Source organism: Mesoplodon densirostris (assembly GCF_025265405.1).
Source record: "Mesoplodon densirostris isolate mMesDen1 chromosome Y unlocalized genomic scaffold, mMesDen1 primary haplotype SUPER_Y_unloc_2, whole genome shotgun sequence".
Taxonomy (NCBI): domain Eukaryota; kingdom Metazoa; phylum Chordata; class Mammalia; order Artiodactyla; family Ziphiidae; genus Mesoplodon; species Mesoplodon densirostris.
This window is the reverse complement of record NW_026778237.1, coordinates 1,303,123-1,326,973: the sequence shown is the minus strand read 5'-3', so window position 1 is coordinate 1,326,973 and position 23,851 is coordinate 1,303,123. Positions and strand designations below refer to the sequence as shown.

Genomic DNA, 23,851 nt, shown 5'->3' with positions numbered 1-23,851 from the left:
AGCACAGTAAGCTTTGGACAGTAAGTGTAATGCAAGGCCCTCACCATGACAGTGGGTAGATATCACACACATCCATTCAGATGTGTCACTCTCTGCTATTTACAAGCTCTGTGTTTGATCATGTTACATACTTTAATTCACAATTTCTTTATCTGTAAAATATGGGTAACGATAATCAAATTTAATCCAGTATCTGTAATAATGAGGTAATGCAGATTGAACAGCCCAGAGATATATAATATTGATGTATCACTTTTCATTACCTCTCATTAAATGATTTATTTATACATATGTATACACACACACACACGCCACAGAGAGTGAGATAAGCCACCAGCTGCTGCTTCATATGGTCTACTTCCTTAAGATTATACCGTTGATCCTACTTCATGTATTAATTTTCAAAGAAGGAATTATATGTAACATTTACTAGCACTTAGCTACAAAAGAAATACAAATATGAAGAGCTTATAGAACAAGTTTGATGTTAGTACCTATAAAATACCTGTCATATAATAGGTGCTCAATAGAAATATGCTGAATGAATGAATAAGAGCTAATCATTGACATGGAGTCAGAACTTATTGTCTAATATCAGTTGTGTAACTATTAGTTCTGTAACATTTTTAAATTAATGAAGGGAACTGAAAGTCAAAACAGTTTTTACAGATTATAGCATGAGAATTTTTATTAGTTGACTCTGCATTTATCACGAATAATACTGTGATAGCTAATTTTTATATGTCAACTTCAAAGGGCCAGTGGGTACCCAGATATTTAGTCAAATATTATTGTTTGTGCCTGAAAGGGTGTTTTTCCATGAGATTAACATTTGAAATACTAGACGAAGTAAAGCAGATTGCTTTCCTTAAAGTCGATGAGCCTCATCCAATCATTTGAAGGCCTGAATAAAATAAAGATGCTGACCTTCCTCTGAGTAAGCGGGAACTCCTCTTGCCTGACTGCCTTGGAGCAGGAACATGGTTTTTTTCCTGCCTTCAACTTGAATTTCCTGGGTCTTGAGCCTCCTGGCCTTTGGACTGGACCTACACCATGGACTCTCCTGGGTCTCAAGTATGGCAACTGCAGATTTTGAGACTTGTCAGCCTCCATAATCACGTGAGCTAATTCCTTGTTTTATATAATATATAAATATATCTTCTATTGGTTCTGTTTTTCTGGAGAATCCTAACATAATACCAACACTGACCACAAATATTTCAAAGAAACCTTCATCTTATAGTCCTATACTGATATTTTAAAAGACATTATCTTAGCCCATACCAAGTTATAAACTATAAAATTTGATTGTCAAATTTTTTTTTAATTTGGTGGCTTCCCTGGTGGCACAGTGGTTAAGAAATGCCTGCCAATGCAGGGAACATGAGTTCCAGCCCTGGTCCTGGAAGGTCCCACATGCCACAGAGCAACTAAGCCCACATGCCACAACTACTGAGCCGGCATGCCACAACTACTGAAGCACGAGCACCTAGAGCCCGTGCTCCATAACAAGAGAGGCCACCGCAATGAGACACCCACGCACTGCAACAAAGAGTAGCCCCCACTTGCTGCAGCTAGAGAAAGCCCGCATCCAACAAAGACCCAATGCAGCCAAAAATTAAAAATAAAATAAATAAATTAAAAAAATAAAATTTAAAATTTTTCTAAAAACATGATCTGCTCTGAAGTTTTCTCATTCTGTGTTTGTATTTAGCTTTACATTCCTCATTAAAGAAAAAGTGTAGGCAATGTTTTTGTTTATATATATGTATATTTCCTTCATGGAAATTTGAGGTTCCAGTTCATGCTAGTTTATTCATTTCCCTTAAAAAAGTTAGATTTTAAACCTTAGGTTTCTCTTAGTTATAACATGTATTTTAACATCATCTTCTAACCTAGGAAGTAATGATGAGGGATAAAACATCTGAGAAACACCATTATCACCCCCTTAGTACACATATAACCATTCAATAGTATTATTTTAATATTTGAAGAGTAAAGTGGTCCAGATAAATTAATTATTAAATAATCTTGGAACATAATGAGAAAATGTTCTACAAAATCAAGATTTCTTCTATTTAAATAGATTCTTCCAGTGAAGTCTACAATGGACTCTTCCAAGGAAATTTTTGAAAGACTGCAATTATATTACGACTAAACACTGGTGTTAAGCAAACATAGAATACAATTTTATCTCACTGAGAAACTGATCATGTAGTTCTTTTCTATCTCTAATGTATGATCCTATCATTAAAATCAACTTATCAAATAGACATTCTTATTATTCTATTTCTTTACAGACTCAACAATTAAATGCCTCTAAAATTGCTTAGATAAGTTTACAATGTGACAGTTGCTATTTGATCCTTTGCTTCCTTCATAAACAATGATTATAGCATAGCATGAGCTTTCAAAGAGAAATAAAGAGACCCACCAAAAAAGTACATTAGTCAAAGGCATGGTAATAAAACTTTAAGTGAAAACAGCTATTTTATCCAAAAGCTTTACAACCATTGAGAGCACTTCAAACAGTCCATCACTCTTTCTTGTACCTTGAGAACAGAGACCATGTTTGATTCTGTGTATCTCCAGAGTCAAACAGTGACACACATTTGGAATACTGTATATAAATAGCTGTTGAATTAATGTTGAATTAATTCATTATAAATACCTAGGTTGGTCTTATGTCTTCCACTATAACGTCCTTAACTTCTAAGAAAATATTGACTTTTTAATATCGTATACATGTGTAATATCTTATACGTATTTACTTGAGACAATAAAGGGAGAGAAACAGTAGTTTTTTTGTTTTGGTTTGTTTTGGTCTGCTTCTCCACTAGAATACAAACCTCATGGGAACAGACTTTGTCTCTCTTTGTTACTAATATATGCCCAAATCCCATACCAGTGCCTGGGCCATATCAAGTAATCAAGAAATATTTATTGAATGAATGAATGAAAGATAATTTGAGATCAATGGTATTTCCTACCACTGTGGCTCATTCCATACAACATAATTGAGGGGTTAAAAAAAATGCTTGCTGAGTGGCAGTGAAAGGACAAATGAGGCTGGAGGGGATAAATACATCCCCACAGTTAAGTTATTTGCTCTAAGAATGCATCTAAGCCTTTTGTTTTCTGACAAAGAAAAGAGAAGTCTGCACTTACCCAAGAGGAAGGAAATGGGTAAATAACCTCAAAGGGGCTCCGTCCGAGGCAGCTACCACAGGCCCCGCGGCTTCGCCTTCACCTTGGCCTTCACGCCCGCCACGTTAAGCATGCCGCCCTCGCAGGTGCGAGGCCACCGTCGACAGCCATTTCACCCTGGAGCTCCACGCCTCTTTCGTGTGCCTGGCCGCGGCCTTTTACCTCGACCGCGACGACGTGGCCTTGAAGCACTTCAGCCGGTTCTTCCTGCGCCGCTCCCACGAGCACAGCGGGCGGGCCCGGGGCCTGAAGCGCCTGCAGAACCAGCGCGGGGGCCGCCTCAACTTCCAAGACATCAGGAAGCCAGTCCGTGACGAGTGCAAGAGCGGCCTCAAGGCCATGAAGTGCGCCTTGTTCCTGGAGAAGCCAGTGACCCGGAGCCTGCTCCACTGCACCAGCTGGCCACCGACAAGTGCGACCCCCACCTGCGCCACTTCCTGGCAACTCACTACCTCAGCCAGTAGGTGGCGTTCATCAGAGAGCTGGAGGGTCATGTCACCACCCCGAGCACGATGGGGGCCCAGGACGTCGACCTGGCAGGGTACCTCTTTGACAAGCTCACCCTGGGCGACAGCGACAAGAAGAACTGAGCCTGGACTGGACCTCCCCAGAGCCACGGGGAGACCAGAGCCCTGGTCACCGTGCCTGCCATGCAGACAGCAACAGTGCCCTTGCAGAAGAAGTTCACTTACGTTTTGGTTTTGGTTTTGTTTTTGCAACAAGTGCAGGACTCTTTTCCTGGACTTTATCACTTAAGTTTTGTTCTTCCAGTTTTTCCGTTTCTTCCAATAAAGTTATTGGTTCATAAATAAATAAAGGTCTCCGGTTGATTCATGTGGGCAAATCTCTCATTTTTAAGTTTTAAAACAGGTATCCAGGAGTTTCTGAACACAGCCATACCACAACCATATGCAGCTCAGGATCTCCACAGTGGGAGGGAGAAGGTGTTCCATGGGGCCCTGGAAAACACAAAATCAGTCTTCCCCTTATAAATAATGTAGGTATATGCGGGGTAGACTGGGGTGGGGTGGGGTGAGGTAGGGGTCCCTGGTGAATGTGGGTGCATGTGCGTAGTGAAAGTATAGAACCATAGCCTGGAAGTCATGATTGCAGTTGCCTCTGGGGAACAAGTGAAGGGAATGGGATTGGGCAGGGATTAAAATAAGGGTGTCTTCAGTTTCACCTGAAATGTTTATGTGCATTAATTATGCAAATACTAATGGTTAAGTATGAGTAGCAAGATGCGGGGTGGAGGGGTTTGGAAGTCTGAATGGTGGAGTATCTCTTTGACATGTTCACTCTGGGCAACGGTGACAATGGAAAAATGAGGGTTAGGCTGTCTTGCTCAGAAACACGGGTGTGACTTCCCATGGTCACCAATGCCTGGCACGCATGTTGTAATAACAAAACATCCACTTATATATGTTTTCTTTCTTTGTATCATATGTATATATGCATGCTTGTGTGTGTGTGTATAAATATATATATATGTATATACATACATATATATATATATATATATATATTTTTTTTTTTTTTAAATTCCAACCAGCAGCAGAGTTCATTTTGAAGTTCATTAGGAAGACGCCCTTTGTTGAAAAGCAGTTCGGCGATCACATTACTGGAAATGATATAGCTGCTTCCTAGACCTTTCCTGAGCCTGGCTCTATTTCTGCCCTTGGGTTTCATATATCCAACTTTGATTTAGTTTTTGTTATTTGCTACCAAGAGAACCTAAGCTAATATGTCTTATTATCAACACACTTTTACCAGCCTCCACTGTATCTACAGTAGAGTAAATAGCTCTTCTAGGGTACTAAATGACATTTTCCCCTTTATCCCTACTACAGAGTCCACTGCATGGAAAAAGGATCAAGGGTGGAAGGGATCAAATAAGAACAATCTCCCGAATGGAAACACAGAATACTGAAGCCTGCTACCATATGCATCTCTTCTCACCTAAAAGTGTTTTCCTCATAATTTACAGAATTTTAATTCCTCAGATCAGCCTTCCCAAGACTGTGTTCAGTATCAGCCAGTGCCTCAAAAACATTCACAAGTGTTCAGTGGAAAACTTGTATTAATCGAATTAGCAGGATTTTTTGTTTTGTTTTTTCAGTTTTTGTTTACTCTAGGAATTTTATGTCTGATGTAAAGAATATACATTTTGAATGTATACCATGGGGATAAAATATTCAGTGTTTCCCAAACATTCTGATCATGGGATTCTTTTTCTACCAAATCTCACAAAACAGTATTCCAAAGAAAACAGCTTTGGAAACAATGTTAAAAGGTCCCACTGTGGGCTTCTCTGGTGGCGCAGCAGTTAAAAATCCATCTGCCAATGCAGGGGACACGGGTCCGATCCTTGGTCTGGGAAGATCCCACATGCCGCGGAGCAACTAAGCCCATGTGCCACACTACTGAGCCTGTGCTCTAGAGCCCGCAAGCCACAACTACTGAAGCCTGTGCACCTAGAGCCCGTGCTCCGCAACAAGAGAAGCCACCGAAATGAAAAGCCCATGCACCACAATGAAGAATAGCCCCCACTTGCCGCAACTAGAGAAAGCCCGCATGCAGCAACCAAGTCCCAACGCAGCCAAAAAATAAAATAAAATAAAACTAAAGTGAAAAAAAAAAAAAGGTCCCATCGTGTGTTGTTCCAGAAGCACATACCTGGTAGCTAAACTTCATTCACTTTCACTTAGAGATCATTATGAGAAACTGGAACCTTTGCTGTGAAGGTTTCAGCACAGTAAGCTTTGGACAGTAAGTGTAATGCAAGGCCCTCACCATGACAGTGGGTAGATATCACACACATCCATTCAGATGTGTCACTCTCTGCTATTTACAAGCTCTGTGTTTGATCATGTTACATACTTTAATTCACAATTTCTTTATCTGTAAAATATGGGTAACGATAATCAAATTTAATCCAGTATCTGTAATAATGAGGTAATGCAGATTGAACAGCCCAGAGATATATAATATTGATGTATCACTTTTCATTACCTCTCATTAAATGATTTATTTATACATATGTATACACACACACACACGCCACAGAGAGTGAGATAAGCCACCAGCTGCTGCTTCATATGGTCTACTTCCTTAAGATTATACCATTGATCCTACTTCATGTATTAATTTTCAAAGAAGGAATTATATGTAACATTTACTAGCACTTAGCTACAAAAGAAATACAAATATGAAGAGCTTATAGAACAAGTTTGATGTTAGTACCTATAAAATACCTGTCATATAATAGGTGCTCAATAGAAATATGCTGAATGAATGAATAAGAGCTAATCATTGACATGGAGTCAGAACTTATTGTCTAATATCAGTTGTGTAACTATTAGTTCTGTAACATTTTTAAATTAATGAAGGGAACTGAAAGTCAAAACAGTTTTTACAGATTATAGCATGAGAATTTTTATTAGTTGACTCTGCATTTATCACGAATAATACTGTGATAGCTAATTTTTATATGTCAACTTCAAAGGGCCAGTGGGTACCCAGATATTTAGTCAAATATTATTGTTTGTGCCTGAAAGGGTGTTTTTCCATGAGATTAACATTTGAAATACTAGACGAAGTAAAGCAGATTGCTTTCCTTAAAGTCGATGAGCCTCATCCAATCATTTGAAGGCCTGAATAAAATAAAGATGCTGACCTTCCTCTGAGTAAGCGGGAACTCCTCTTGCCTGACTGCCTTGGAGCAGGAACATGGTTTTTTTCCTGCCTTCAACTTGAATTTCCTGGGTCTTGAGCCTCCTGGCCTTTGGACTGGACCTACACCATGGACTCTCCTGGGTCTCAAGTATGGCAACTGCAGATTTTGAGACTTGTCAGCCTCCATAATCACGTGAGCTAATTCCTTGTTTTATATAATATATAAATATATCTTCTATTGGTTCTGTTTTTCTGGAGAATCCTAACATAATACCAACACTGACCACAAATATTTCAAAGAAACCTTCATCTTATAGTCCTATACTGATATTTTAAAAGACATTATCTTAGCCCATACCAAGTTATAAACTATAAAATTTGATTGTCAAATTTTTTTTTAATTTGGTGGCTTCCCTGGTGGCACAGTGGTTAAGAAATGCCTGCCAATGCAGGGAACATGAGTTCCAGCCCTGGTCCTGGAAGGTCCCACATGCCACAGAGCAACTAAGCCCACATGCCACAACTACTGAGCCGGCATGCCACAACTACTGAAGCACGAGCACCTAGAGCCCGTGCTCCATAACAAGAGAGGCCACCGCAATGAGACACCCACGCACTGCAACAAAGAGTAGCCCCCACTTGCTGCAGCTAGAGAAAGCCCGCATCCAACAAAGACCCAATGCAGCCAAAAATTAAAAATAAAATAAATAAATTTAAAAAATAAAATTTAAAATTTTTCTAAAAACATGATCTGCTCTGAAGTTTTCTCATTCTGTGTTTGTATTTAGCTTTACATTCCTCATTAAAGAAAAAGTGTAGGCAATGTTTTTGTTTATATATATGTATATTTCCTTCATGGAAATTTGAGGTTCCAGTTCATGCTAGTTTATTCATTTCCCTTAAAAAAGTTAGATTTTAAACCTTAGGTTTCTCTTAGTTATAACATGTATTTTAACATCATCTTCTAACCTAGGAAGTAATGATGAGGGATAAAACATCTGAGAAACACCATTATCACCCCCTTAGTACACATATAACCATTCAATAGTATTATTTTAATATTTGAAGAGTAAAGTGGTCCAGATAAATTAATTATTAAATAATCTTGGAACATAATGAGAAAATGTTCTACAAAATCAAGATTTCTTCTATTTAAATAGATTCTTCCAGTGAAGTCTACAATGGACTCTTCCAAGGAAATTTTTGAAAGACTGCAATTATATTACGACTAAACACTGGTGTTAAGCAAACATAGAATACAATTTTATCTCACTGAGAAACTGATCATGTAGTTCTTTTCTATCTCTAATGTATGATCCTATCATTAAAATCAACTTATCAAATAGACATTCTTATTATTCTATTTCTTTACAGACTCAACAATTAAATGCCTCTAAAATTGCTTAGATAAGTTTACAATGTGACAGTTGCTATTTGATCCTTTGCTTCCTTCATAAACAATGATTATAGCATAGCATGAGCTTTCAAAGAGAAATAAAGAGACCCACCAAAAAAGTACATTAGTCAAAGGCATGGTAATAAAACTTTAAGTGAAAACAGCTATTTTATCCAAAAGCTTTACAACCATTGAGAGCACTTCAAACAGTCCATCACTCTTTCTTGTACCTTGAGAACAGAGACCATGTTTGATTCTGTGTATCTCCAGAGTCAAACAGTGACACACATTTGGAATACTGTATATAAATAGCTGTTGAATTAATGTTGAATTAATTCATTATAAATACCTAGGTTGGTCTTATGTCTTCCACTATAACGTCCTTAACTTCTAAGAAAATATTGACTTTTTAATATCGTATACATGTGTAATATCTTATACGTATTTACTTGAGACAATAAAGGGAGAGAAACAGTAGTTTTTTTGTTTTGGTTTGTTTTGGTCTGCTTCTCCACTAGAATACAAACCTCATGGGAACAGACTTTGTCTCTCTTTGTTACTAATATATGCCCAAATCCCATACCAGTGCCTGGGCCATATCAAGTAATCAAGAAATATTTATTGAATGAATGAATGAAAGATAATTTGAGATCAATGGTATTTCCTACCACTGTGGCTCATTCCATACAACATAATTGAGGGGTTAAAAAAAATGCTTGCTGAGTGGCAGTGAAAGGACAAATGAGGCTGGAGGGGATAAATACATCCCCACAGTTAAGTTATTTGCTCTAAGAATGCATCTAAGCCTTTTGTTTTCTGACAAAGAAAAGAGAAGTCTGCACTTACCCAAGAGGAAGGAAATGGGTAAATAACCTCAAAGGGGCTCCGTCCGAGGCAGCTACCACAGGCCCCGCGGCTTCGCCTTCACCTTGGCCTTCACGCCCGCCACGTTAAGCATGCCGCCCTCGCAGGTGCGAGGCCACCGTCGACAGCCATTTCACCCTGGAGCTCCACGCCTCTTTCGTGTGCCTGGCCGCGGCCTTTTACCTCGACCGCGACGACGTGGCCTTGAAGCACTTCAGCCGGTTCTTCCTGCGCCGCTCCCACGAGCACAGCGGGCGGGCCCGGGGCCTGAAGCGCCTGCAGAACCAGCGCGGGGGCCGCCTCAACTTCCAAGACATCAGGAAGCCAGTCCGTGACGAGTGCAAGAGCGGCCTCAAGGCCATGAAGTGCGCCTTGTTCCTGGAGAAGCCAGTGACCCGGAGCCTGCTCCACTGCACCAGCTGGCCACCGACAAGTGCGACCCCCACCTGCGCCACTTCCTGGCAACTCACTACCTCAGCCAGTAGGTGGCGTTCATCAGAGAGCTGGAGGGTCATGTCACCACCCCGAGCACGATGGGGGTCCAGGACGTCGACCTGGCAGGGTACCTCTTTGACAAGCTCACCCTGGGCGACAGCGACAAGAAGAACTGAGCCTGGACTGGACCTCCCCAGAGCCACGGGGAGACCAGAGCCCTGGTCACCGTGCCTGCCATGCAGACAGCAACAGTGCCCTTGCAGAAGAAGTTCACTTACGTTTTGGTTTTGGTTTTGTTTTTGCAACAAGTGCAGGACTCTTTTCCTGGACTTTATCACTTAAGTTTTGTTCTTCCAGTTTTTCCGTTTCTTCCAATAAAGTTATTGGTTCATAAATAAATAAAGGTCTCCGGTTGATTCATGTGGGCAAATCTCTCATTTTTAAGTTTTAAAACAGGTATCCAGGAGTTTCTGAACACAGCCATACCACAACCATATGCAGCTCAGGATCTCCACAGTGGGAGGGAGAAGGTGTTCCATGGGGCCCTGGAAAACACAAAATCAGTCTTCCCCTTATAAATAATGTAGGTATATGCGGGGTAGACTGGGGTGGGGTGGGGTGAGGTAGGGGTCCCTGGTGAATGTGGGTGCATGTGCATAGTGAAAGTATAGAACCATAGCCTGGAAGTCATGATTGCAGTTGCCTCTGGGGAACAAGTGAAGGGAATGGGATTGGGCAGGGATTAAAATAAGGGTGTCTTCAGTTTCACCTGAAATGTTTATGTGCATTAATTATGCAAATACTAATGGTTAAGTATGAGTAGCAAGATGTGGGGTGGAGGGGTTTGGAAGTCTGAATGGTGGAGTATCTCTTTGACAAGTTCACTCTGGGCAACAGTGACAATGGAAAAATGAGGGTTAGGCTGTCTTGCTCAGAAACACGGGGTGACTTCCCATGGTCACCAATGCCTGGCATGCATGTTGTAACAACAAAACATCCACTTATATATGTTTTCTTTCTTTGTATCATAGGTATATATGCATGCTTGTGTTTGTGTGTGTGTGTATATATATATATATATATATATATATATACATACATATATATATATATATATATATTTTAAATTCCAACCAGCAGCAGAGTTCATTTTGAAGTTCATTAGGAAGACGCCCTTTGTTGAAAAGCAGTTCGGCGATCACATTACTGGAAATGATATAGCTGCTTCCTAGACCTTTCCTGAGCCTGGCTCTATTTCTGCCCTTGGGTTTCATATCTCCAACTTTGATTTAGTTTTTGTTATTTGCTACCAAGAGAACCCAAGCTAATATGTCTTATTATCAACACACTTTTACCAGCCTCCACTGTATTTAGAGTAGAGTAAATAGCTCTTCTAGGGTACTAAATGACATTTTCCCCTTTATCCCTACTACAGAGTCCACTGCATGGAAAAAGGATCAAGGGTGGAAGGGATCAAATAAGAACAATCTCCCGAATGGAAATACAGAATACTGAAGCCTGCTACCATATGCATCTCTTCTCACCTAAAAGTGTTTTCCTCATAATTTACAGAATTTTAATTCCTCAGATCAGCCTTCCCAAGACTGTGTTCAGTATCAGCCAGTGCCTCAAAAACATTCACAAGTGTTCAGTGGAAAACTTGTATTAATCGAATTAGCAGGATTTTTTGTTTTTTTTTTTCAGTTTTTGTTTACTCTAGGAATTTTATGTCTGATGTAAAGAATATACGTTTTGAATGTATACCATGGGGATAAAATATTCAGTGTTTCCCAAACATTCTGATCATGGGATTCTTCTTCTACCAAATCTCACAAAACAGTATTCCAAAGAAAACAGCTTTGGAAACAATGTTAAAAGGTCCCACTGTGGGCTTCTCTGGTGGCGCAGCAGTTAAAAATCCATCTGCCAATGCAGGGGACACGGGTCCGATCCTTGGTCTGGGAAGATCCCACATGCTGCGGAGCAACTAAGCCCATGTGCCACACTACTGAGCCTGTGCTCTAGAGCCCGCAAGCCACAACTACTGAAGCCTGTGCACCTAGAGCCCGTGCTCCGCAACAAGAGAAGCCACCGAAATGAAAAGCCCATGCACCACAATGAAGAATAGCCCCCACTTGCCGCAACTAGAGAAAGCCCGCATGCAGCAACCAAGTCCCAACGCAGCCAAAAAATAAAATAAAATAAAACTAAAGTGAAAAAAAAAAAAGGTCCCATCGTGTGTTGTTCCAGAAGCACATACCTGGTAGCTAAACTTCATTCACTTTCACTTAGAGATCATTATGAGAAACTGGAACCTTTGCTGTGAAGGTTTCAGCACAGTAAGCTTTGGACAGTAAGTGTAATGCAAGGCCCTCACCATGACAGTGGGTAGATATCACACACATCCATTCAGATGTGTCACTCTCTGCTATTTACAAGCTCTGTGTTTGATCATGTTACATACTTTAATTCACAATTTCTTTATCTGTAAAATATGGGTAACGATAATCAAATTTAATCCAGTATCTGTAATAATGAGGTAATGCAGATTGAACAGCCCAGAGAGATATAATATTGATGTATCACTTTTCATTACCTCTCATTAAATGATTTATTTATACATATGTATACACACACACACACGCCACAGAGAGTGAGATAAGCCACCAGCTGCTGCTTCATATGGTCTACTTCCTTAAGATTATACCATTGATCCTACTTCATGTATTAATTTTCAAAGAAGGAATTATATGTAACATTTACTAGCACTTAGCTACAAAAGAAATACAAATATGAAGAGCTTATAGAACAAGTTTGATGTTAGTACCTATAAAATACCTGTCATATAATAGGTGCTCAATAGAAATATGCTGAATGAATGAATAAGAGCTAATCATTGACATGGAGTCAGAACTTATTGTCTAATATCAGTTGTGTAACTATTAGTTCTGTAACATTTTTAAATTAATGAAGGGAACTGAAAGTCAAAACAGTTTTTACAGATTATAGCATGAGAATTTTTATTAGTTGACTCTGCATTTATCACGAATAATACTGTGATAGCTAATTTTTATATGTCAACTTCAAAGGGCCAGTGGGTACCCAGATATTTAGTCAAATATTATTGTTTGTGCCTGAAAGGGTGTTTTTCCATGAGATTAACATTTGAAATACTAGACGAAGTAAAGCAGATTGCTTTCCTTAAAGTCGATGAGCCTCATCCAATCATTTGAAGGCCTGAATAAAATATAGATGCTGACCTTCCTCTGAGTAAGCGGGAACTCCTCTTGCCTGACTGCCTTGGAGCAGGAACATGGTTTTTTTCCTGCCTTCAACTTGAATTTCCTGGGTCTTGAGCCTCCTGGCCTTTGGACTGGACCTACACCATGGACTCTCCTGGGTCTCAAGTATGGCAACTGCAGATTTTGAGACTTGTCAGCCTCCATAATCATGTGAGCTAATTCCTTATTTTATATAATGTATAAATATATCTTCTATTGGTTCTGTTTTTCTGGAGAATCCTAACATAATACCAACACTGACCACAAATATTTCAAAGAAACCTTCATCTTATAGTCCTATACTGATATTTTAAGAGACATTATCTTAGCACATACCAAGTTATAAACTATAAAATTTGATTGTCAAAATTTTTTTTAATTTGGGGGCTTCCCTGGTGGCACAGTGGTTAAGAAATGCCTGCCAATGCAGGGAACATGAGTTCCAGCCCTGGTCCTGGAAGGTCCCACATGCCACAGAGCAACTAAGCCCACATGCCACAACTACTGAGCCGGCATGCCACAACTACTGAAGCACGAGCACCTAGAGCCCGTGCTCCATAACGAGAGGCCACCGCAATGAGACACCCACGCACTGCAACAAAGAGTAGCCCCCACTTGCTGCAGCTAGAGAAAGCCCGCATCCAACAAAGACCCAATGCAGCCAAAAATTAAAAATAAAATAAATAAATTTAAAAAATAAAATTTAAAATTTTTCTAAAAACATGATCTGCTCTGAAGTTTTCTCATTCTGTGTTTGTATTTAGCTTTACATTCCTCATTAAAGAAAAACTGGATGCAATGTTTTTGTTTATATCTATGTATATTTCCTTCATGGAAATTTGAGGTTCCAGTTCATGCTAGTTTATTCATTTCCCTTAAAAAAGTTAGATTTTAAACCTTAGGTTTCTCTTAGTTATAACATGTATTTTAACATTATCTTCTAACCTAGGAAGTAATGATGAGGGATAAAACATCTGAGAAACACCATTATCACCCCCTTAGTACACATATAACCATTCAATAGTATTATTTTAATATTTGAAGAGTCAAGTTGTCCAGATAAATTAATTATTAAATAATCTTGGAACATAATGAGAAAATGTTCTACAAAATCAAGATTTCTTCTATTTAAATGGATTCTTCCAGTGAAGTCTACAATGGACTCTTCCAAGGAAATTTTTGAAAGACTGCAATTATATTACGACTAAACACTGGTGTTAAGCAAACACAGAATACAATTTTATCTCACTGAGAAACTGATCATGTAGTTCTTTTCCATCTCTAATGTATGATCCTATCATTAAAATCAACTTATCAAATAGACATTCTTATTATTCTATTTCTTTACAGACTCAACAATTAAATGCCTCTAAAATTGCTTAGATAAGTTTACAATGTGACAGTTGCTATTTGATCCTTTGCTTCCTTCATAAACAATGATTATAGCATAGCATGAGCTTTCAAAGAGAAATAAAGAGACCCACCAAAAAAGTACATTAGTCAAAGGCATGGTAATAAAACTTGAAGTGAAAACAGCTATTTTATCCAAAAGCTTTACAACCATTGAGAGCACTTCAAACAGTCCATCACTCTTTCTTGTACCTTGAGAACAGAGACCATGTTTGATTCTGTGTATCTCCAGAGTCAAACAGTGACACATATTTGGAATACTGTATATAAATAGCTGTTGAATTAATGTTGAATTAATTCATTATAAATACCTAGGTTGGTCTTATGTCTTCCACTATAACGTCCTTAACTTCTAAGAGAATATTGACTTTTTAATATCGTATACATGTGTAATATCTTATACGTATTTACTTGAGACAATAAAGGGAGAGAAACAGTAGTTTTTTTGTTTTGGTTTGTTTTGGTCTGCTTCTCCACTAGAATACAAACCTCATGGGAACAGACTTTGTCTCTCTTTGTTACTAATATATGCCCAAATCCCATACCAGTGCCTGGGCCATATCAAGTAATCAAGAAATATTTATTGAATGAATGAATGAAAGATAATTTGAGATCAATGGTATTTCCTACCACTGTGGCTCATTCCATACAACATAATTGAGGGGTTAAAAAAAATGCTTGCTGAGTGGCAGTGAAAGGACAAATGAGGCTGGAGGGGATAAATACATCCCCACAGTTAAGTTATTTGCTCTAAGAATGCATCTAAGCCTTTTGTTTTCTGACAAAGAAAAGAGAAGTCTGCACTTACCCAAGAGGAAGGAAATGGGTAAATAACCTCAAAGGGGCTCCGTCCCAGGCAGCTACCACAGGCCCCGCGGCTTCGCCTTCACCTTGGCCTTCACGCCCGCCACGCTAAGCATGCCGCCCTCGCAGGTGCGAGGCCACCGTCGACAGCCATTTCACCCTGGAGCTCCACGCCTCTTTCGTGTGCCTGGCCGCGGCCTTTTACCTCGACCGCGACGACGTGGCCTTGAAGCACTTCAGCCGGTTCTTCCTGCGCCGCTCCCACGAGCACAGCGGGCGGGCCCGGGGCCTGAAGCGCCTGCAGAACCAGCGCGGGGGCCGCCTCAACTTCCAAGACATCAGGAAGCCAGTCCGTGACGAGTGCAAGAGCGGCCTCAAGGCCATGAAGTGCGCCTTGTTCCTGGAGAAGCCAGTGACCCGGAGCCTGCTCCACTGCACCAGCTGGCCACCGACAAGTGCGACCCCCACCTGCGCCACTTCCTGGCAACTCACTACCTCAGCCAGTAGGTGGCGTTCATCAGAGAGCTGGAGGGTCATGTCACCACCCCGAGCACGATGGGGGCCCAGGACGTCGACCTGGCAGGGTACCTCTTTGACAAGCTCACCCTGGGCGACAGCGACAAGAAGAACTGAGCCTGGACTGGACCTCCCCAGAGCCACGGGGAGACCAGAGCCCTGGTCACCGTGCCTGCCATGCAGACAGCAACAGTGCCCTTGCAGAAGAAGTTCACTTACGTTTTGGTTTTGGTTTTGTTTTTGCAACAAGTGCAGGACTCTTTTCCTGGACTTTATCACTTAAGTTTTGTTCTTCCAGTTTTTCCGTTTCTTCCAATAAAGTTATTGGTTCATAAATAAATAAAGGTCTCCGGTTGATTCATGTGGGCAAATCTCTCATTTTTAAGTTTTAAAACAGGTATCCAGGAGTTTCTGAACACAGCCATACCACAACCATATGCAGCTCAGGATCTCCACAGTGGGAGGGAGAAGGTGTTCCATGGGGCCCTGGAAAACACAAAATCAGTCTTCCCCTTATAAATAATGTAGGTATATGCGGGGTAGACTGGGGTGGGGTGGGGTGAGGTAGGGGTCCCTGGTGAATGTGGGTGCATGTGCGTAGTGAAAGTATAGAACCATAGCCTGGAAGTCATGATTGCAGTTGCCTCTGGGGAACAAGTGAAGGGAATGGGATTGGGCAGGGATTAAAATAAGGGTGTCTTCAGTTTCACCTGAAATGTTTATGTGCATTAATTATGCAAATACTAATGGTTAAGTATGAGTAGCAAGATGCGGGGTGGAGGGGTTTGGAAGTCTGAATGGTGGAGTATCTCTTTGACATGTTCACTCTGGGCAACGGTGACAATGGAAAAATGAGGGTTAGGCTGTCTTGCTCAGAAACACGGGTGTGACTTCCCATGGTCACCAATGCCTGGCACGCATGTTGTAATAACAAAACATCCACTTATATATGTTTTCTTTCTTTGTATCATATGTATATATGCATGCTTGTGTGTGTGTGTATAAATATATATATATGTATATACATACATATATATATATATATATATATTTTTTTTTTTTTTTTTTTAAATTCCAACCAGCAGCAGAGTTCATTTTGAAGTTCATTAGGAAGACGCCCTTTGTTGAAAAGCAGTCCGGCGATCACATTACTGGAAATGATATAGCTGCTTCCTAGACCTTTCCTGAGCCTGGCTCTATTTCTGCCCTTGGGTTTCATATATCCAACTTTGATTTAGTTTTTGTTATTTGCTACCAAGAGAACCTAAGCTAATATGTCTTATTATCAACACACTTTTACCAGCCTCCACTGTATCTACAGTAGAGTAAATAGCTCTTCTAGGGTACTAAATGACATTTTCCCCTTTATCCCTACTACAGAGTCCACTGCATGGAAAAAGGATCAAGGGTGGAAGGGATCAAATAAGAACAATCTCCCGAATGGAAACACAGAATACTGAAGCCTGCTACCATATGCATCTCTTCTCACCTAAAAGTGTTTTCCTCATAATTTACAGAATTTTAGTTCCTTAGATCAGCCTTCCCAAGACTGTGTTCAGTATCAGCCAGTGCCTCAAAAACATTCACAAGTGTTCAGTGGAAAACTTGTATTAATCGAATTAGCAGGATTTTTTGTTTTTTTTTTCAGTTTTTGTTTACTCTAGGAATTTTATGTCTGATGTAAAGAATATACATTTTGAATGTATACCATGAGGATAAAATATTCAGTGTTTCCCAAACATTCTGATCATGGGATTCTTTTTCTACCAAATCTCACAAAACAGTATTCCAAAGAAAACAGCTTTGGAAACAATGTTAAAAGGTCCCACTGTGGGCTTCTCTGGTGGCGCAGCAGTTAAAAATCCATCTGCCAATGCAGGGGACATGGGTCCGATCCTCGGTCTGGGAAGATCCCACATGCCGCGGAGCAACTAAGCCCATGTGCCACACTACTGAGCCTGTGCTCTAGAGCCCGCAAGCCACAGCTACTGAAGCCTGTGCACCTAGAGCCCGTGCTCCGCAACAAGGGAAGCCACCGAAATGAAAAGCCCATGCACCACAATGAAGAATAGCCCCCACTTGCCGCAACTAGAGAAAGCCCGCATGCAGCAACCAAGTCCCAACGCAGCCAAAAAATAAAATAAAATAAAACTAAAGTGAAAAAAAAAAAAAGGTCCCATCGTGTGTTGTTCCAGAAGCACATACCTGGTAGCTAAACTTCATTCACTTTCACTTAGAGATCATTATGAGAAACTGGAACCTTTGCTGTGAAGGTTTCAGCACAGTAAGCTTTGGACAGTAAGTGTAATGCAAGGCCCTCACCATGACAGTGGGTAGATATCACACACATCCATTCAGATGTGTCACTCTCTGCTATTTACAAGCTCTGTGTTTGATCATGTTACATACTTTAATTCACAATTTCTTTATCTGTAAAATATGGGTAACGATAATCAAATTTAATCCAGTATCTGTAATAATGAGGTAATGCAGATTGAACAGCCCAGAGATATATAATATTGATGTATCACTTTTCATTACCTCTCATTAAATGATTTATTTATACATATGTATACACACACACACACGCCACAGAGAGTGAGATAAGCCACCAGCTGCTGCTTCATATGGTCTACTTCCTTAAGATTATACCATTGATCCTACTTCATGTATTAATTTTCAAAGAAGGAATTATATGTAACATTTACTAGCACTTAGCTACAAAAGAAATACAAATATGAAGAGCTTATAGAACAAGTTTGATGTTAGTACCTATAAAATACCTGTCATATAATAGGTGCTCAATAGAAATATGCTGAATGAATGAATAAGAGCTAATCATTGACATGGAGTCAGAACTTATTGTCTAATATCAGTTGTGTAACTATTAGTTCTGTAACATTTTTAAATTAATGAAGGGAACTGAAAGTCAAAACAGTTTTTACAGATTATAGCATGAGAATTTTTATTAGTTGACTCTGCATTTATCACGAATAATACTGTGATAGCTAATTTTTATATGTCAACTTCAAAGGGCCAGTGGGTACCCAGATATTTAGTCAAATATTATTGTTTGTGCCTGAAAGGGTGTTTTTCCATGAGATTAACATTTGAAATACTAGACGAAGTAAAGCAGATTGCTTTCCTTAAAGTCGATGAGCCTCATCCAATCATTTGAAGGCCTGAATAAAATAAAGATGCTGACCTTCCTCTGAGTAAGCGGGAACTCCTCTTGCCTGACTGCCTTGGAGCAGGAACATGGTTTTTTTCCTGCCTTCAACTTGAATTTCCTGGGTCTTGAGCCTCCTGGCCTTTGGACTGGACCTACACCATGGACTCTCCTGGGTCTCAAGTATGGCAACTGCAGATTTTGAGACTTGTCAGCCTCCATAATCACGTGAGCTAATTCCTTATTTTATATAATATATAAATATATCTTCTATTGGTTCTGTTTTTCTGGAGAATCCTAACATAATACCAACACTGACCACAAATATTTCAAAGAAACCTTCATCTTATAGTCCTATACTGATATTTTAAAAGACATTATCTTAGCCCATACCAAGTTATAAACTATAAAATTTGATTGTCAAATTTTTTTTTAATTTGGTGGCTTCCCTGGTGGCACAGTGGTTAAGAAATGCCTGCCAATGCAGGGAACATGAGTTCCAGCCCTGGTCCTGGAAGGTCCCACATGCCACAGAGCAACTAAGCCCACATGCCACAACTACTGAGCCGGCATGCCACAACTACTGAAGCACGAGCACCTAGAGCCCGTGCTCCATAACAAGAGAGGCCACCGCAATGAGACACCCACGCACTGCAACAAAGAGTAGCCCCCACTTGCTGCAGCTAGAGAAAGCCCGCATCCAACAAAGACCCAATGCAGCCAAAAATTAAAAATAAAATAAATAAATTTAAAAAATAAAATTTAAAATTTTTCTAAAAACATGATCTGCTCTGAAGTTTTCTCATTCTGTGTTTGTATTTAGCTTTACATTCCTCATTAAAGAAAAACTGGATGCAATGTTTTTGTTTATATCTATGTATATTTCCTTCATGGAAATTTGAGGTTCCAGTTCATGCTAGTTTATTCATTTCCCTTAAAAAAGTTAGATTTTAAACCTTAGGTTTCTCTTAGTTATAACATGTATTTTAACATTATCTTCTAACCTAGGAAGTAATGATGAGGGATAAAACATCTGAGAAACACCATTATCACCCCCTTAGTACACATATAACCATTCAATAGTATTATTTTAATATTTGAAGAGTCAAGTTGTCCAGATAAATTAATTATTAAATAATCTTGGAACATAATGAGAAAATGTTCTACAAAATCAAGATTTCTTCTATTTAAATGGATTCTTCCAGTGAAGTCTACAATGGACTCTTCCAAGGAAATTTTTGAAAGACTGCAATTATATTACGACTAAACACTGGTGTTAAGCAAACACAGAATACAATTTTATCTCACTGAGAAACTGATCATGTAGTTCTTTTCCATCTCTAATGTATGATCCTATCATTAAAATCAACTTATCAAATAGACATTCTTATTATTCTATTTCTTTACAGACTCAACAATTAAATGCCTCTAAAATTGCTTAGATAAGTTTACAATGTGACAGTTGCTATTTGATCCTTTGCTTCCTTCATAAACAATGATTATAGCATAGCATGAGCTTTCAAAGAGAAATAAAGAGACCCACCAAAAAAGTACATTAGTCAAAGGCATGGTAATAAAACTTGAAGTGAAAACAGCTATTTTATCCAAAAGCTTTACAACCATTGAGAGCACTTCAAACAGTCCATCACTCTTTCTTGTACCTTGAGAACAGAGACCATGTTTGATTCTGTGTATCTCCAGAGTCAAACAGTGACACACATTTGGAATACTGTATATAAATAGCTGTTGAATTAATGTTGAATTAATTCATTATAAATACCTAGGTTGGTCTTATGTCTTCCACTATAACGTCCTTAACTTCTAAGAGAATATTGACTTTTTAATATCGTATACATGTGTAATATCTTATACGTATTTACTTGAGACAATAAAGGGAGAGAAACAGTAGTTTTTTTGTTTTGGTTTGTTTTGGTCTGCTTCTCCACTAGAATACAAACCTCATGGGAACAGACTTTGTCTCTCTTTGTTACTAATATATGCCCAAATCCCATACCAGTGCCTGGGCCATATCAAGTAATCAAGAAATATTTATTGAATGAATGAATGAAAGATAATTTGAGATCAATGGTATTTCCTACCACTGTGGCTCATTCCATACAACATAATTGAGGGGTTAAAAAAATGCTTGCTGAGTGGCAGTGAAAGGACAAATGAGGCTGGAGGGGATAAATACATCCCCACAGTTAAGTTATTTGCTCTAAGAATGCATCTAAGCCTTTTGTTTTCTGACAAAGAAAAGAGAAGTCTGCACTTACCCAAGAGGAAGGAAATGGGTAAATAACCTCAAAGGGGCTCCGTCCCAGGCAGCTACCACAGGCCCCGCGGCTTCGCCTTCACCTTGGCCTTCACGCCCGCCACGCTAAGGATGCCGCCCTCGCAGGTGCGAGGCCACCGTCGACAGCCATTTCACCCTGGAGCTCCACGCCTCTTTCGTGTGCCTGGCCGCGGCCTTTTACCTCGACCGCGACGACGTGGCCTTGAAGCACTTCAGCCGGTTCTTCCTGCGCCGCTCCCACGAGCACAGCGGGCGGGCCCGGGGCCTGAAGCGCCTGCAGAACCAGCGCGGGGGCCGCCTCAACTTCCAAGACATCAGGAAGCCAGTCCGTGACGAGTGCAAGAGCGGCCTCAAGGCCATGAAGTGCGCCTTGTTCCTGGAGAAGCCAGTGACCCGGAGCCTGCTCCACTGCACCAGCTGGCCACCGACAAGTGCGACCCCCACCTGCGCCACTTCCTGGCAACTCACTACCTCAGCCAGTAGGTGGCGTTCATCAGAGAGCTGGAGGGTCATGTCACCACCCCGAGCACGATGGGGGCCCAGGACGTCGACCTGGCAGGGTACCTCTTTGACAAGCTCACCCTGGGCGACAGCGACGAGAAGAACTGAGCCTGGACTGGACCTCCCCAGAGCCACGGGGAGACCAGAGCCCTGGTCACCGTGCCTGCCATGCAGACAGCAACAGTGCCCTTGCAGAAGAAGTTCACTTACGTTTTGGTTTTGGTTTTGTTTTTGCAACAAGTGCAGGACTCTTTTCCTGGACTTTATCACTTAAGTTTTGTTCTTCCAGTTTTTCCGTTTCTTCCAATAAAGTTATTGGTTCATAAATAAATAAAGGTCTCCGGTTGATTCATGTGGGCAAATCTCTCATTTTTAAGTTTTAAAACAGGTATCCAGGAGTTTCTGAACACAGCCATACCACAACCATATGCAGCTCAGGATCTCCACAGTGGGAGGGAGAAGGTGTTCCATGGGGCCCTGGAAAACACAAAATCAGTCTTCCCCTTATAAATAATGTAGGTATATGCGGGGTAGACTGGGGTGGGGTGGGGTGAGGTAGGGGTCCCTGGTGAATGTGGGTGCATGTGCGTAGTGAAAGTATAGAACCATAGCCTGGAAGTCATGATTGCAGTTGCCTCTGGGGAACAAGTGAAGGGAATGGGATTGGGCAGGGATTAAAATAAGGGTGTCTTCAGTTTCACCTGAAATGTTTATGTGCATTAATTATGCAAATACTAATGGTTAAGTATGAGTAGCAAGATGCGGGGTGGAGGGGTTTGGAAGTCTGAATGGTGGAGTATCTCTTTGACATGTTCACTCTGGGCAACGGTGACAATGGAAAAATGAGGGTTAGGCTGTCTTGCTCAGAAACACGGGTGTGACTTCCCATGGTCACCAATGCCTGGCACGCATGTTGTAATAACAAAACATCCACTTATATATGTTTTCTTTCTTTGTATCATATGTATATATGCATGCTTGTGTGTGTGTGTATAAATATATATATATGTATATACATATATATATATATATATATATATTTTTTTTTTTTTTTTTTTAAATTCCAACCAGCAGCAGAGTTCATTTTGAAGTTCATTAGGAAGACGCCCTTTGTTGAAAAGCAGTCCGGCGATCACATTACTGGAAATGATATAGCTGCTTCCTAGACCTTTCCTGAGCCTGGCTCTATTTCTGCCCTTGGGTTTCATATATCCAACTTTGATTTAGTTTTTGTTATTTGCTACCAAGAGAACCTAAGCTAATATGTCTTATTATCAACACACTTTTACCAGCCTCCACTGTATCTACAGTAGAGTAAATAGCTCTTCTAGGGTACTAAATGACATTTTCCCCTTTATCCCTACTACAGAGTCCACTGCATGGAAAAAGGATCAAGGGTGGAAGGGATCAAATAAGAACAATCTCCCGAATGGAAACACAGAATACTGAAGCCTGCTACCATATGCATCTCTTCTCACCTAAAAGTGTTTTCCTCATAATTTACAGAATTTTAATTCCTCAGATCAGCCTTCCCAAGACTGTGTTCAGTATCAGCCAGTGCCTCAAAAACATTCACAAGTGTTCAGTGGAAAACTTGTATTAATCGAATTAGCAGGATTTTTTGTTTTGTTTTTTCAGTTTTTGTTTACTCTAGGAATTTTATGTCTGATGTAAAGAATATACATTTTGAATGTATACCATGGGGATAAAATAGTCAGTGTTTCCCAAACATTCTGATCATGGGATTCTTTTTCTACCAAATCTCACAAAACAGTATTCCAAAGAAAACAGCTTTGGAAACAATGTTAAAAGGTCCCACTGTGGGCTTCTCTGGTGGCGCAGCAGTTAAAAATCCATCTGCCAATGCAGGGGACACGGGTCCGATCCTTGGTCTGGGAAGATCCCACATGCCGCGGGGCAACTAAGCCCATGTGCCACACTACTGAGCCTGTGCTCTAGAGCCCGCAAGCCACAGCTACTGAAGCCTGTGCACCTAGAGCCCGTGCTCCGCAACAAGGGAAGCCACCGAAATGAAAAGCCCATGCACCACAATGAAGAATAGCCCCCACTTGCCGCAACTAGAGAAAGCCCGCATGCAGCAACCAAGTCCCAACGCAGCCAAAAAATAAAATAAAATAAAACTAAAGTGAAAAAAAAAAAAAGGTCCCATCGTGTGTTGTTCCAGAAGCACATACCTGGTAGCTAAACTTCATTCACTTTCACTTAGAGATCATTATGAGAAACTGGAACCTTTGCTGTGAAGGTTTCAGCACAGTAAGCTTTGGACAGTAAGTGTA

At 40.3% G+C, this 23,851-nt stretch overlaps 5 pseudogenes; 4 read left to right on the top strand and 1 right to left on the bottom strand.

The window, feature by feature from the left end:
* Nucleotides 1-23,851, bottom strand: part of LOC132483040 (centrosomal protein of 78 kDa-like) — a 360,457-nt pseudogene that overhangs the window by 260,458 nt on the left and 76,148 nt on the right.
* On the top strand, nt 202-3,804 carry LOC132483021 (ferritin heavy chain-like; annotated as a pseudogene).
* LOC132483020 (ferritin heavy chain-like) lies at nt 6,158-9,753 on the top strand (annotated as a pseudogene).
* On the top strand, nt 12,112-15,712 carry LOC132483019 (ferritin heavy chain-like; annotated as a pseudogene).
* On the top strand, nt 18,068-21,662 carry LOC132483018 (ferritin heavy chain-like; annotated as a pseudogene).